At 39.8% G+C, this 14,123-nt stretch overlaps 1 protein-coding gene across 1 annotated transcript in view; it reads left to right on the top strand.

The window, feature by feature from the left end:
* Positions 1-14,123, top strand: part of LOC107228140 (protein pinocchio) — a 65,690-nt gene that overhangs the window by 6,900 nt on the left and 44,667 nt on the right. The gene's annotated exons all lie outside the window — the stretch shown is intronic.

Genomic DNA, 14,123 nt, shown 5'->3' with positions numbered 1-14,123 from the left:
GCGTCGTCGAGTGTTTATAATATTGTGTAACAGTAGATACACGGTGCATGTATATATCCATGGCGAAGGAGGGATAAAAGGAACAACGGAAAGAGAACGCCGGGATAAATCAACCTCCTTTTTGCTGATGTTGCGTCTGAAGCAGGGAAGCAGAGACGACATCAGAGCACAGCGATAGTCTGCACCTTTGCGCTCGGATATTATCTCATGTACCCTCGTACATTACCCACACCTACCTCTTCTCGGATGATAGACCACCGGCAAGTAATTGCTGTGTGTACCGACTGGATCGGATTCAATCTCTTATGTTGCTACCTTCTGTTCTACTCTCGCTGGGTGGCCTCAGTCCGCGAATCTGACCTCTCGTTACGCCTAATTTTACACAATCATCACGGGTTTTACACGATTACATGCTGCACTCGGAATTCCTAGTTGCAGGATGCAACTGCTCGTTAAACATCTCTGATTTGATGTACATGCTGTTATAGAGCTCGGAACGATATTCGCTTCCGGACTATACCATGGAGGTAGTTTTGATAAAGGATGGAAACGAAATTTGGAGCTGGTGAAACAATGTTCAGTCTCTTTGCAAAAGTAGTTTTTGTTTAGATGTGATACGTTTTTCAAAAGGAAAGTCGCGCTACGTACACTCCCAAGTGTTTTGTATACAAACGCCCAGCGTCTCGTTCGATATAAAAATTTATGTATTACTGTGATCTTTTACATTCGCACGGTACATTGATTTATGGGATGAAACGGTTTCATCCTCCGATCGTAAACCACGACCATTCGACAAATTGGAGTAACCATTTTGCGGTGCTGCATCAATCGCCTTCGGGAATAACCACACGTTTTTAATTTCTCTAAACGTCAATATTTCGGAAGCGATACATCCTGACAAACCTTGTATTATTCCACCACCTGTAACAACGGGTTTTCAATTATGAACGGTTAACTACCCGAACGAGTGGTCCTGATTCAGGCTTCGAATGTCGGGCCAACTATGTAATTAAATTACCGTTTAACGTTCAGACTTACGTTCCTGAACTCTATATTTATGATACGAGACCGAGACGTGATTACGCCACGTTTCGCACGTCTTCCAAGTCTCCGTTCGGTGGCTCTTTTTCTTCGCGCGAATAGATTATGCGCCGAAGTTATACGGTACAAAGCCGTTGAACAGCCTCAAGAATAGCCCCCCCAACGAAACGAGGGTGCAGAACCTGTTGAGCTTGTACCAAACGCGAGCCAACAGTTTCAGCATGTGGCGAAACGTGACCGACCTTGATGACCGTTTTATCCATAGAGTCAAACCCACGAGGATCGGATCTATCTCCTGCCCCGTGATTCATCCTCCCGTGTATCTACTTAGTGTCTATTACACATTCAAATCGCTCCACAAACCAAAGTACGGCCTTCGAAACGATCGTTACACCCGACGCATACGCAGGCGAACACACGCCGTCTTAGCAACCAAGTTTAGAAAGATCTTTTAGATGACAACTGAAAAAGGATGGGAGAGAGATGGAGAGAGAAAGAGAGAGAGAGAGACGAAGAAATCGCGTTTAGCTCGAGTGCGTAGAGACAAAGAGGGCGGTAGATGGAGAACTGGAAAGCTTGCTTGTCTTCGGATGTATGGGTTTGCCACGTGTGACACTCGCATGAAAAATCGCACATGTATGCGGTGGGTATGGGAGTTGATCACGGAGTTCCCAGAGCTGGCGAACCTGATCCGCAAACGACTAGTCATACGGTAATGGTATCACAGCCACGGTTCACAGATCGTCTTACCGCCCCGCAGACTAGCAACTTGCTATCGTAAAATCCATCCAGACTGACGATAAAACTCTAACCGAGTTGCAATATGTGGTGGTGCAGCTGCTTATTTGATAAGCATATGTTGAGAACGTGGCATACATGTAATGCAGTTGTTCATCCTCGGTTTGTATATCATTGGACCATCAAAGGTCGTCTTGGAAATCGAGATTTAACTCTGCATCGAATCGAAGCTGGACTAAACTAAACTAAAAGGAGAGTTTCCTGCTTATTAATATCGATTCAAATCGCAGTTTTCAACGAATACCAATCAGGCAAAAAATGTTCAAAAAGAAAGCTCCCTGATTTTAATTGCACTTGAATCGTCTTTTCAGTTTTGTTTTGACAGTGTACTGTGTAGATTAGTTCCAATCACTCAATGCGAGACTTTACATAAGCGTGTAAATGACCCCTTCGTTGCGATTTTTGAATGAAACGTCGGTGATTTTCTACTTTTACTTCATTCGACTTCAAAATTTATCCATCTGAATAATCGTTCGTTAATCACTGTTCTAATACAATTGTTGTCGGTAGAAGTTTGGGGAATTTTACGAAATCCGAGCTCACACCAACTTAAACTCTTTTACGTAACATCGCTGCACGCAATTGAGCACCGTTGTCTCGTCCTTACCGACCGATCTATTTTCACTGTTCAATCGCTACGTTATCGACGCAGGAGTGTTCCGATCCGACGGTAGATGGTAGACAAAGCGAGAACACAAAAGAAGATATCAATGTCCATGCACACCTACCGTGTATTCCGGGTACGTTTCCATAATTTCACAGTCAAATATTGCGATACGATATTTGAATGGTGAACTCTAGATACGTGCATACCTGCGCACATACGCACACTCAGCGTAACGTGATCCGTGTCTACTTTGCGACAATGCTGAGCTTATGTAACAATCGTGATTAGATTTTTCCTCGTCATTGATTCAATTCCGTTCGACCTTAATTAATTATTTACTGGTCAGGCATGTGTACGTTTCGCAATAATCAGAAACAGCATAACTAAGTAGGTAGGTGCAGGTACAGGTACAAATACAAATGCAAATACAAATACAAATACAAATACAAATACAAATACAAATACAAGCAGAGTTAGGCGTAATCACGCCGTTCATTTTGTCTTCGTAATCATTATTAAAACGCATTGTTCCAACGCGGAAGTGAAAAAAGTAAGTTGTAATCATCCTTGCGCCTCGTTAAACGTACAGGCTTGAAGTATGCAACATTACTTTACACGTCATTCCGCGACCCATGCGCGGAAAAGAAATTGCGAATATGTGCAACAACATAATCCGCACGCGCGATCATTTGCCCTCTTTATTTTCATGTCCTCGTCCTTTTCTCTCGCTATTGTCCGTTGTGCGTTGTCACGCGCGATTCGCGCTATTCGCACGAGACATGCATTTCGCATTAAACGCAGGTACAAAAAAGCGACTGAAAATTCCTCGACGTCAAGTTATACACAATTTTAAGCTTAAACGCAACTGCACCTCTACCTTTACCTCAACATACAAGTATAATAATTATTCATTTTCATTTCTTCGAAAATTTCAACATCCACTGCAGCGATCAATGTGCTAAAAGATTTTCAAAGCTCCTCTGAACTGGATGTCGACGGAATGGAATCGAGTCGCAGTGCCATCTAATGTATATCTTGACCCCTGATTAGAGAAACACGAATTTTAAATTTGACCTGAAATCGTTATGTTATACGCTCGCTCCTTGCCGCATATACCCGGTTAGCAATCGCAGAACGCCGCCGATTGTGTGCAAATTATTTATCGTTACGTTTGCAATCGTACGTCTAAATATAGATCAATACAGCTATTACGACCCGTGGGGTACATATTATATTATACGCAAATAAGACAAGTCGCGAAAATTTTCCACGAAAAACATTAACGCAATGAGGTTATCAGACCCCCAGCGCAGAGGAACGTGATCTTATGAACCATCCTGAACTGATAATCCGCGCACGACTTAAACGTGATCTTGAATAATTAAAATATGCAAAAACAACAACACTCCAGTGATAATCGACGCTCGCGTTTCAAAGTGTATGATCCTACGGATTATGGAGTATGCGTAAAACCGGTACCTCATTTTTTTTGCATAAAACCTGTGTAGGTAACCATTTTAAAATGATATGCCGTTTTCCTTTTTTCCGTTACCGATAACGTGCAACGGGAAATTTTTTTTTTTCTTCTCTCCATCGTTTTTAGAAAAGATTAATCGTCGGCTTTTATTTATACTATTAGCTAGTGAGAAATAATCCAGATGATTTCATAGTTTCTTATACTGGAAGAAGGGGGGCACGAATCGGTATCCCGAGAACACTGTCTGAGATTGAATATAAATTCCACGTGATTCATCCGGTGAACCATCAGCGGGTGCCCGCAAAATTGCCTCAAATATCGTTCCGCAGAAGTGAGATCATAGTCAGAGATTGCTAGGCGTCCATATCGTACAGTACGAGCATTTTATTGTGCGCACAGTAACGGCATGTATGATGTGCCACGTCATTGATGCTTTGTAGATAAAATATGGCGAAAACCGCGTTTTTATGACACCCGGTGTTCGCTGCGGCTTAGAGGGAAAATCATAAAAGGAGATTAAATGATCCAGAAGCCTGTTAGAAACACATCCGTAACCGAAACTCATTTAGACGACTAGGACAGGTTGAGTAATCTTTCGTTACGTAAGGAATTCTTACGACGCCGAGTGCGTGACGCACTAAAATGTCAATAAAAGTAGGATGGATGAAAAAAAAGTTCCATCCTCCCTGCTTTAACGCTAAGGATTCTTCAAGCCGTCTTAGCTCGATCAAAGCGCGGTATTTTTTTTAAAGGAAAATTTAATCCGACCACGTGACGAAATTTTCGAAAAACAACGAGTGAATATTTTCCAGTCGACGAAATCGATTAAACTAATGGAATAATAATAAATAATAAATTACTTGAAAATTTTATAAAAATTCCAAAATGAAAATCACATTACTCGCGGTTAGCCTCGTATTAAAAAGTCATTAGATAAGTGAATGTGTACAAAGAATATAGAAAACCAGTAAAACAAAGAATTATTACCCTCAAATTTTGAACTTCTACATCGTTTTCATCAAAAAAGACTAATCTTCTTCAAGATCATAAAAATAACTTGCGTATCATCGCCTTGTTATTCGTTAGTAAAATCATTGCGCAAAGTATAAAATATACACGTGCAATAACAAACAGAGATTATTGACGTGCATCGAGTTGCCGCAGGGGATCGTTTGGACAACTGCAAATGCACCAGCAACGCTACATCGTGTCGTGAAACGGCTCTCTCTCTCTCTCTATCTCTCTCTCTCTCCAGTAAAAAATATAGTGCACCGAGTGCAGTGGAGTCGATGATAAAATTAGTTTCAACCGAACGTATACGGTCCAACGGTTCCCTCTGTTATCGGTTTACACGCCACGCCGCTACGTTTGTGACACTGCAACGTACGGTGCAGGCTATTTTAGTGCACGCTTATCACACGTCACACTTCTCTACCGTTGCAGCTGCACATCTCGAGCAGGCTATGTTTGTGCACCAGGAGCACATTACAGGAGTGAAACTGCACGCCTCGAAAATGCCTCTCGGCTATTCTTGCGCACCTAGAACATGGCACTTACACAAACTGCTCTTCTCCTTGCATTTGGTACCCGAGTCCCGCAACCGGCAGCTATTGCGGTTTGTCCCACGGAAATAGGGTTTCAAAACGTGCAATACTTGCATTCGTATTTCAGTGGTAAAATTATTCTCTCCGTATTGTTTTTCTTTGTTTTTTTTTTAACTTCGTGAGAGTATTTATTTTACGTTGTATAAAGATGTATCGAAGTTACTGTAAAATCTGCGTGTCTTATAGCTTGTAAATCCGATCGGTTATGAGATCAATTGCGCATTCGCCCACTACTGATAATAATAATAAACTATCGACAATGAGACCTTGTAAGAGCAATGGAAATTCTTGTTTGTACGTATGATTGAAGCACAAGCGGTTCTTTGATACGTGTTTCTAGTAAGTAATTGTCAACGTCGGTGGCGACGGTAGTTATTCGGTTTAGAACGATCGAAAATAGCACTGACCTTACCCTTTTGATGAGCTCTGTCGAGTATTTTTAAATTCGCGAGATCTACGTTCCGCGATATTCCGCGAGGAGTGACCTTCGCGTCACGAGTCACGTGGAGGTGAGAAATAGAAAAAAATAAAACATGTAAAATAACTTCTTGGTACATATACTTGTGTACCTATATTATTTATACACGCACACTTATCTAAACGAGGAAAGTTTCGACTGTGGCAAATTTCAAGCGTGCAGCAGACGGTCTGTAAAAAGTCGCACAAGAATATCAACAAATGTATAATTAATGCATAAGTGCAATCTTGAAGTAAACAATAAATACAAAATTAGCACGGGATAATTAGTTATTCTTATTCATCTCATTATAATAGGTACGACCTTGCACCCTGTTACCTATGAATCATCCGGTTATCTCCGTTGAAGATCTCGCAACAAGCTAAACATCTTGAAATTATTGTTACATGGATGCGTTGCATCGTGCAGGTATTACACAGTGTCGAACTGCAAAAATGCAGGTTCTGTAAATAGTTGTTGTTTTTTTTTTTAATTTTTCACGCTCTCTCTCTAAACAGTAGTCAAAAATATTCCCAGCCTTGAGTGCGTGGCCTTCGGGTTCAAAACCATCGTTACATTACGTGCGAAAAAATTTATCTGTTTACACGTGTATAAAGATTGGCGAGAAAAAAAGACAAGGAAAAGAAAAAATTTCCTCATTTGATGTGGAAGATATAACTATGAATTATACACCGCATCCTGTAAATGATAACGTTGGAAATTTCAAACGACGTGACCCGTCGGTTGTTCGTTCAGGCATTACGAGATCGCGTATAATATCCGACCTATAAAATTGCAACACCCGAGTGCGATGTTCTGTTTTCATAGATTTATTTCCTTCTCCTCGTCTTTTTATTTTGCTCGTCCGTATCGCCGTCTATATTCCGAAGTGACAACTTACTTTCACTCGACGTTTGCACATCCACGCCTGTACGTTATACCGATAATAATATTTCTCGTTGAAACAGACTTCTGCAACTATAGGATAAATATATACATCGTATAAACATGTAACGTAAGTAAGTGCACAGCACGCATGTAACGTTGGTCTTTTGAAATAAAAAAATTTATCCTCCGGTATAAATATCGCGCAGTAAAAAAATGTACGAGGAAAATTACCAGCCAGGGTAGCGAAGCAACGTAATAAAAGATAAAACCACCGCACGTACGTATACGTTGTGTACAAGGACCTTATCGAACAGGCCTATATGTTAGTGACAAACGGCGTCAAGAGATATCCATCAACTTTCGGAAGCTTCCTCTGATCAATAAACCGAGCAATGATAAAGAGATGTCGGTAAACTGATTTCGTCAAAAAATCGTCACGATCGGGAGTAATTTTGCAACGAGGCTATTTATGTTTATATATATAGGTATATGTGTGCATGCACGACTTCGTAATCAACACCTGACGCGAACGAACCACATGAAAAAAGCAGACATCAAACGAAGACAAACGACGCGAATCAGGATCGTCTTTCGGGGAAATTGAAAATTTATTGCCTCTACATCACTACGGTTCGAGATTTACGCGCGCATTTAAAGACGGGCTCGTGCAGATGGGATAATTTGAGAAAGGATGAGAAAAAAAAAAGCAGCGTGCAAAAAACCGAGGGAAAACAAACGGTGGTTTGTTATTATCATGATCGTTTGCAGAGGCGTTAGATTTGCAGACTCGGCATGCATATTGTCGGGTCGTATGTACCGTGTATCTAGCAACTTACGCAAGCGCGAGTCCTCGCGGAAGATTATGACGTCGGGATACAATATTGACGAAAAGAAACGACGACGTTTGTAAACGTCGAGTTTAACCCGATGACGATCGTGCGAACGTCGCAGTTTGCTTACCGTTGGCTCGAAACATTGAAATTGCGCAGCAAACGATACGTCGATACACCTTTACCATCATTTTATCTCATTCGTTTAGTCAAATTACCTCGATCGATCCTACGAGGACATTCGTATGCAAGGAAATGTTATTGCAATCGACCGTTGTTTTAAGTATAAGTTCAAGTTATGGGCCATTCCGTGCCAACTTGATCGATGTCGAGCCTTGGAATGCACTCAGATTTTCTTTTTCCTTTGTTGGTGATATAAAACGGGATCCTGAAGTGAATTTTAAAAATTAAAATTCAATGAGAATTTTTCCGCACGGAATTTGTCGAGATTTTTGTCAAAATTTTGAAAATGAAGTATAATCGTTTGACCGAACGCTTTTGAAGATCGTGAAACAAACATTAATCATAAAAAGACTTGAAAGAAAATGTGATTGCGTTTCGGAGCAGCAAAACAACGGCGTAAAAAAATTCTTAATGCCCCATATTTCGATCAACGGTTTCAAGAAATAACGCGAAGCCTAATAGATTTTTAAACGAATTCACGAAACGTATTAACTCTCCAAGATATATTATATTATCTTCTCGCAAATTTAAGAACTCGTTTTAAACTGGTGCAAGTATAATATTCAAGTTTACAGCCGGTGGGGAAAAACAGCTGCGGTACTAAAAGTACGTGAAACCGTATTTTTCGACGAAGTAATAATAAATGAACTATGACGACCCGGCAATTACATGACCAGGGCTCATAATATGCGTTGTGGTTTCTGCGAATTCAGATATACACATATTTAAGCTCATTTAATACTTCAACTTTTCTGAATTCCGCTGCAAAAAACACGATGCGCCGTCGAAATTTGAACCCTGAAAATATAGAAAGAAAAAGGGTGAGTCTGCTCGGTCGGTAAAGGCAGGAATACTGCATGACCTTAATACGGACTCGTCGAATCGGCCCAAGGAACCTGCGGGTCTGTAGAAAAGTTAGACTTTTTTCATGCCTCTCTTAAAGTTCAATTACTGTAATACAGAGTCGTCTTCGGCCTTGAACACAGTGAATACTCTCAAGTATTTCTCCTCGAAACTTCGACGTCAGCTTTCAAGTCCAGAGACCAGGTCGGCTAGACGGTCGTTTTTGCTTATGAAATTTTACAAGATGCGCAAAAATGTGAAGGGGACGTGGACGCGGCGTAAATAATGCATCTCCAGATTTGCGAATCTGTTTTTCTGCACATTCGTACCGACGAGTTAACGTCCGTATACCGGAATTAAACTCACCCTCTTCTTGTTGCACGTTTTGGGCATATTTCAGCTGCTCGTCGAGTCGAAGAATTTTCACGAATCTCGTGTCCAAGCTCGTGGCATTGATGTGACGATGCATTTTTAGAAGAAAAACATCGTTTATTTGCGGTCTTTGAATTGTCTGATCTTTACTAAACAGCAACAATATAAAACAGTCGCATTTTGCAAACTTAACCGCACCTGCCGAATCATTATTAATTTTCTAAATACCGATTTTCTCAAGGTTTCGTTTCGTTGACGTTACTGTAATGAATACCTTTTACTTTTTTTTTTTTTTTTTTGCAGAACCAGTCAATCTCCTGATTAGCTTAAATCTCGTATTTCCATGCATCGGACATTCAAATTAAATTCTAGATAGTCTTAATCTCCCAATTTATTGATCGGCAGTTGATATATGCAATAAATTAAAACTCTCCGCAGGCATGAATAATTTCTGTGGTGGAAAAATCGTCCATAGGAAAATTCTTTTCGTGGGAAACGGCTCAGATCGTCAGAAATCTGTAATATTAATACGCTTGACCGATGACTTCACACCTCTCGCTGTTGGAGACGCATTTCTACGAATTTTTCCATCTTTATTCGTTGTCCTAAATTAATCGCGGTGAACCGTGAGATGTTTTTCCTGGAAAAAAATATCACGTTCATCCGCAATGTGGAAGTAGGTACGTATAATATTTATTCAGTTGTGAGAAAAATATCAATCACTCTCCAAGTGCGAGAACCGGAAAAAGAAAAATGTGAAACCGAGAATATTATATACAGGAGTGAGAAAGTGGGACTTGTTAGGATAGTTTCCAACGCACTGCATCCGATCTTTAAGAAATTTCAAATGCTGTAAAAACAAGTTGTTTACGAGTTCGTCTTTAACCTCATTGTCAGATAATTTGAAAATCGTTGCAATTATAACTACAATTTCAGTTCTCTCATCTCACAATAATTTCTCTGCGGTAGTTTTCCGTTGATTTGTGCAACTTTTCATGCTAAAAATAATTGCAAGACAATTATCTATCGTCGGTTCATTCGAAACAAGTACCTAGGGGAATATTATATAGGTACGTACCTAAATACATAAATATGCATGCCCGTACACACGGATGTCCCGACATAATTTTCCATCGATTATTATTCACGGAAGGTAGACCACACATAGCGCGCTTACGTAGATGGTAATCACCTCGCAAATTCCCAGAGATTCTGAATTGAAGGTACGAGTGACGAAAAGAGAGAAAAGAAAACGTACTTGAAAAAAAGAGGATAAATAAACGCTAAAAAAAAGTCAATATAATAATGATGAAATAAATATAAGAAAAACTTGTGCGTGTGTATAATAAACGCGTCCACGTGATCGTTTCGAAGGTTTGACACGCGGTCAAGCCGTCTAGCTACGTCATCCGTCTACGTATCACGCATAAAATCAACGCTGTCCGCCTCAGAAATTGAATACTTAATTAATATTAATACGGGCGCGGAATCGGCCTGAAATTAAATTATCCGACCGATGAAAGAAAAAATCCCTTGCATCGGATTTTAATCCATTTTTCATCGACGCAAATTTTCGCCAATCGAGACGGAAATTTGCCGCATTGTACGTACGCGCATTTGTATCGTCGGTAAGATGTAAACGCGTTTATTAATCATGTTTACTTTCTCGCGAAGTACCTACAGGTCGTGACGTATTAATTATCCACGCGTCTCTCTGAATTATGTAGACGCATTTGTAACACGACGTTACGCACAGCCAGCACGTGACCGTCAACCTATTTGCGATTATTTTAGTTGACGGTATAATTATTGCGTTGACGGCGTCGAGTTTAACGCTGAATGACGTACCGTATATTAGCCAGAGGGCGAACCGTGTACCTGAGTTGGAGGAAAATAATATTTAATTAACGGATCACAGTCCTCGCGAATTTCGTTACAAAATATCGACAAGCGAACTTTTGATCGGGCAATAAACAACCAGCGTGTAATTTTGGCGGTTCGAATTTTTGAACTTGTATAACATCGTGAATTTCAAGTCCAAAACACAAACGATCAACTTCCAAGATCGTAAGCGCTGGATCGCGTGCTGACAGATGAGTGCTGAATTTAGCTATGAAATCCGTTAACCTTGCAAGTCCCCTTATAACAAGAATTACTTTACTCGTCCGCAATTATTCTTAATCAAACGCATTAATGTGTCCGGACTTCCTTTTATGATGCGCGGTAAAAAAAAAATATGCCTGCGAACTGACGGCGAATTTTTTTTCAAAAGTTTTTCTAGCAGTTTATTTTTCCTAGTGAATCCTTTGCGTAAAAGAAACAGCCTGTACTTAACGTTTAATACAGTCCTCGTCGTAGATCGGATTTCAAAGTATCGATCGCATCTTAATTGAGGTCGAAATTTGGATTCCGAAGCGAGTTCATGGAATTTGATCGAATCTACGCCTGACGACGAGTGTACAAAAGTATCGAGGAATCAGGAAACGAATTTTGAAACAAGGCGACGCGGTGTCGTTCAACCTAAATATTTCGCAACGCTTCTGACTGTTCTGACGACGAGCTCAAAGTCCAGGAGAATTGTTTTGAACAAGACCAGGATCAAGCCCTGCCTGTAATAATTAAGAACGATGTCCAAATTTCGTGCTTAATTATATACACTTATATACCTCTGGCAAATCTGTTTATTTTATTATTGTTAAACTGTTTTGCCATCAATTTGAAGCAATTACATACTTGCGTAAGTGGATTCCCCACATGGGATTATATAAAAGTAGTTATCGAACGACGAAAAGCGAACAAAGCAATCGATCTTCGCAGATTTAAAATTCTTAATTCCCTCGCAAAATTTAATTCGCGAATATCTTGAAGCGTTGCGAGTTATGATTGTGGGAAACAAAATCTATCAAAAAACCTACCGTACCATTACATAACATATAAATAAGCGCGTATAACAACAATGTTTATCTCGTTCGCAGGGCAGCGATAATAATCTCTCCAACGAAACAATTAAATATATATATATATATAATACTCGTCCGATAGTGGAATCAGAGGAATTCATTATTCGACAATACATCCGGTCAATCAATCATTCATACAGAAACAGTATCATCGCGTATTTTGTACACACACTTTCCGAGTCGTTGACCTAGCGTTGACTTTGAGAAGGAATTCGTCCTACATCAATTGAGTAAAATCTTTAAAAACTCGCGCACTGCGCACAGCGAGGATAAATTTGTTAATCATTTCTCATGGTTGATAAGCAGTCATTACGCGCTTTTGCGCATCAGGCAAGAAACGCACGCATCTCGAAACTCCGGACGCAAGTGGTCAACGTCCTTTCGCTTCGGACGGAGTTGTCTGTCCATTTCCGTTGTAAGTAAGCATCTGCAACGCAGGCGCAAAATTATCCGCAAAGTGGAAATTAGATGCGGAGGAAAATTGTTTTTCTTTTCTCGTATTATATTTTTTTGGACGAAGGAGCGAAAAGTTTCCACGATTTTGTCGACTGGTTTATGAGATCGTAATTTTCTTGAATTATTCTCGGACGTTTTTTAAAATATACTCGCGATTTTATCTAGCGTGATGAATGAGTTCACCCGTCAACATTCGCGCGTAACAAACGTGAATAATTTAAGATCGCTGTGTACATAAGAATCATCTTTACACAAATGCCATGCAATGAACTTTGGGTTAATGCGAGAGGATCGAATATCTTTTTTATCCATGATTTACCTATATTCGAGACTGGAGATTTTTAAATCCGGTCGAGAAGAAAGGAGATCGCCTTTTCGATAGCTTATCAATCGATGTTGTATCCTCCTCAAATTTCACACAAATCAGCCAGATCTATTCGACATCGATTCTGAAATCTGATCAATGTTTTAATTATGAAATATAGTGCGATATGCGTGCACAGATGGAAAGAGGTTTATAACCATTCAGAATTGCCGTTTCGATAAACGTCACATCGATAAATATTTCTCACTGAATCATTCACAAGTTTTAAAATGAGTTTACGGTGCGCCAATTCATAGATTCCTTATCGCGCGTCTTTTGCGGTCGAATGTCAAAAAGCTTGACACTCCATCAGACAACTAAGCCCAGATAAATCATCGAAATTATCGCGGTGATAAAGACTTATAATTCATTGTTCTCCGGAGCAAACGTTGCGCGGATAAAAACTTGGCTCTTGAATTCTTTACCCGAAGAAAGAAGCAGCGGTTAAACTGCAGGCAAAATTGTTTCAGTCGTCACAGGCTAATTGAGCCGGATCTTGGCGGAGAAGATATGAATAAATCAGATAGCTGTAAGAATATTTTGGGCACCCCTAATTCTGAATATTCATTACCAGAGACGGGCTCGCGAGGATTTATCGAAAGATTAAACTGAAATTATCACATTCCATCGGATTAAAGCATTTAGACATATCCTGGCTACAGACGCCTCTGTGTATAATAAGCCTGCGAAAAGAAGAAAACGATCATGCGTCAAAATTTTAACAGCTAAGAAAGAAAGAAGAAAAAAGAATTAATTACAAACTACTGGTAGTAAATATTTATCACCCACGCTGTAGATTGCGATGAAAAATTTATTTGATATTGTACCCATGACAGATATGCGTGTTCAACACGATATACGATCTGATGCTGGAAAATCATTTAGTATAACGACTCGTATAATAAATTCGCAGTGTTGTACCTAAAGCGGGAGAAAAAATTGTGAAACTTGAGTAAACTGTTCATCATACGTGAAAGAGTTGTTTAATATTATCTGCTGATATAAGCTTGCTGGATATTACTGTATAACTGATTATATTTATCTCGGTGATATTTTCCTCCTATGTGGAATGAAAGCTTGGGAAAGACCGCAAAGAGCCGGTTCTAAAAGTTTCTGCCTACACATATAATGTATAACGTGGGATAAAAGTCACGCGGTTTCTTTATATTTCCAGCGAGCTAAAGAAATGAAGAAATTGAAAACTTCGTCAAAATTGGATGTTTCGTCAAAGTTTGATTTCTTT

Source organism: Neodiprion lecontei, chromosome 1 (genome assembly GCF_021901455.1).
Source record: "Neodiprion lecontei isolate iyNeoLeco1 chromosome 1, iyNeoLeco1.1, whole genome shotgun sequence".
Classification (NCBI taxonomy): domain Eukaryota; kingdom Metazoa; phylum Arthropoda; class Insecta; order Hymenoptera; family Diprionidae; genus Neodiprion; species Neodiprion lecontei.
Note: the sequence above shows the minus strand (reverse complement) of the source record. Positions and strands in the feature narration are given on the sequence as shown.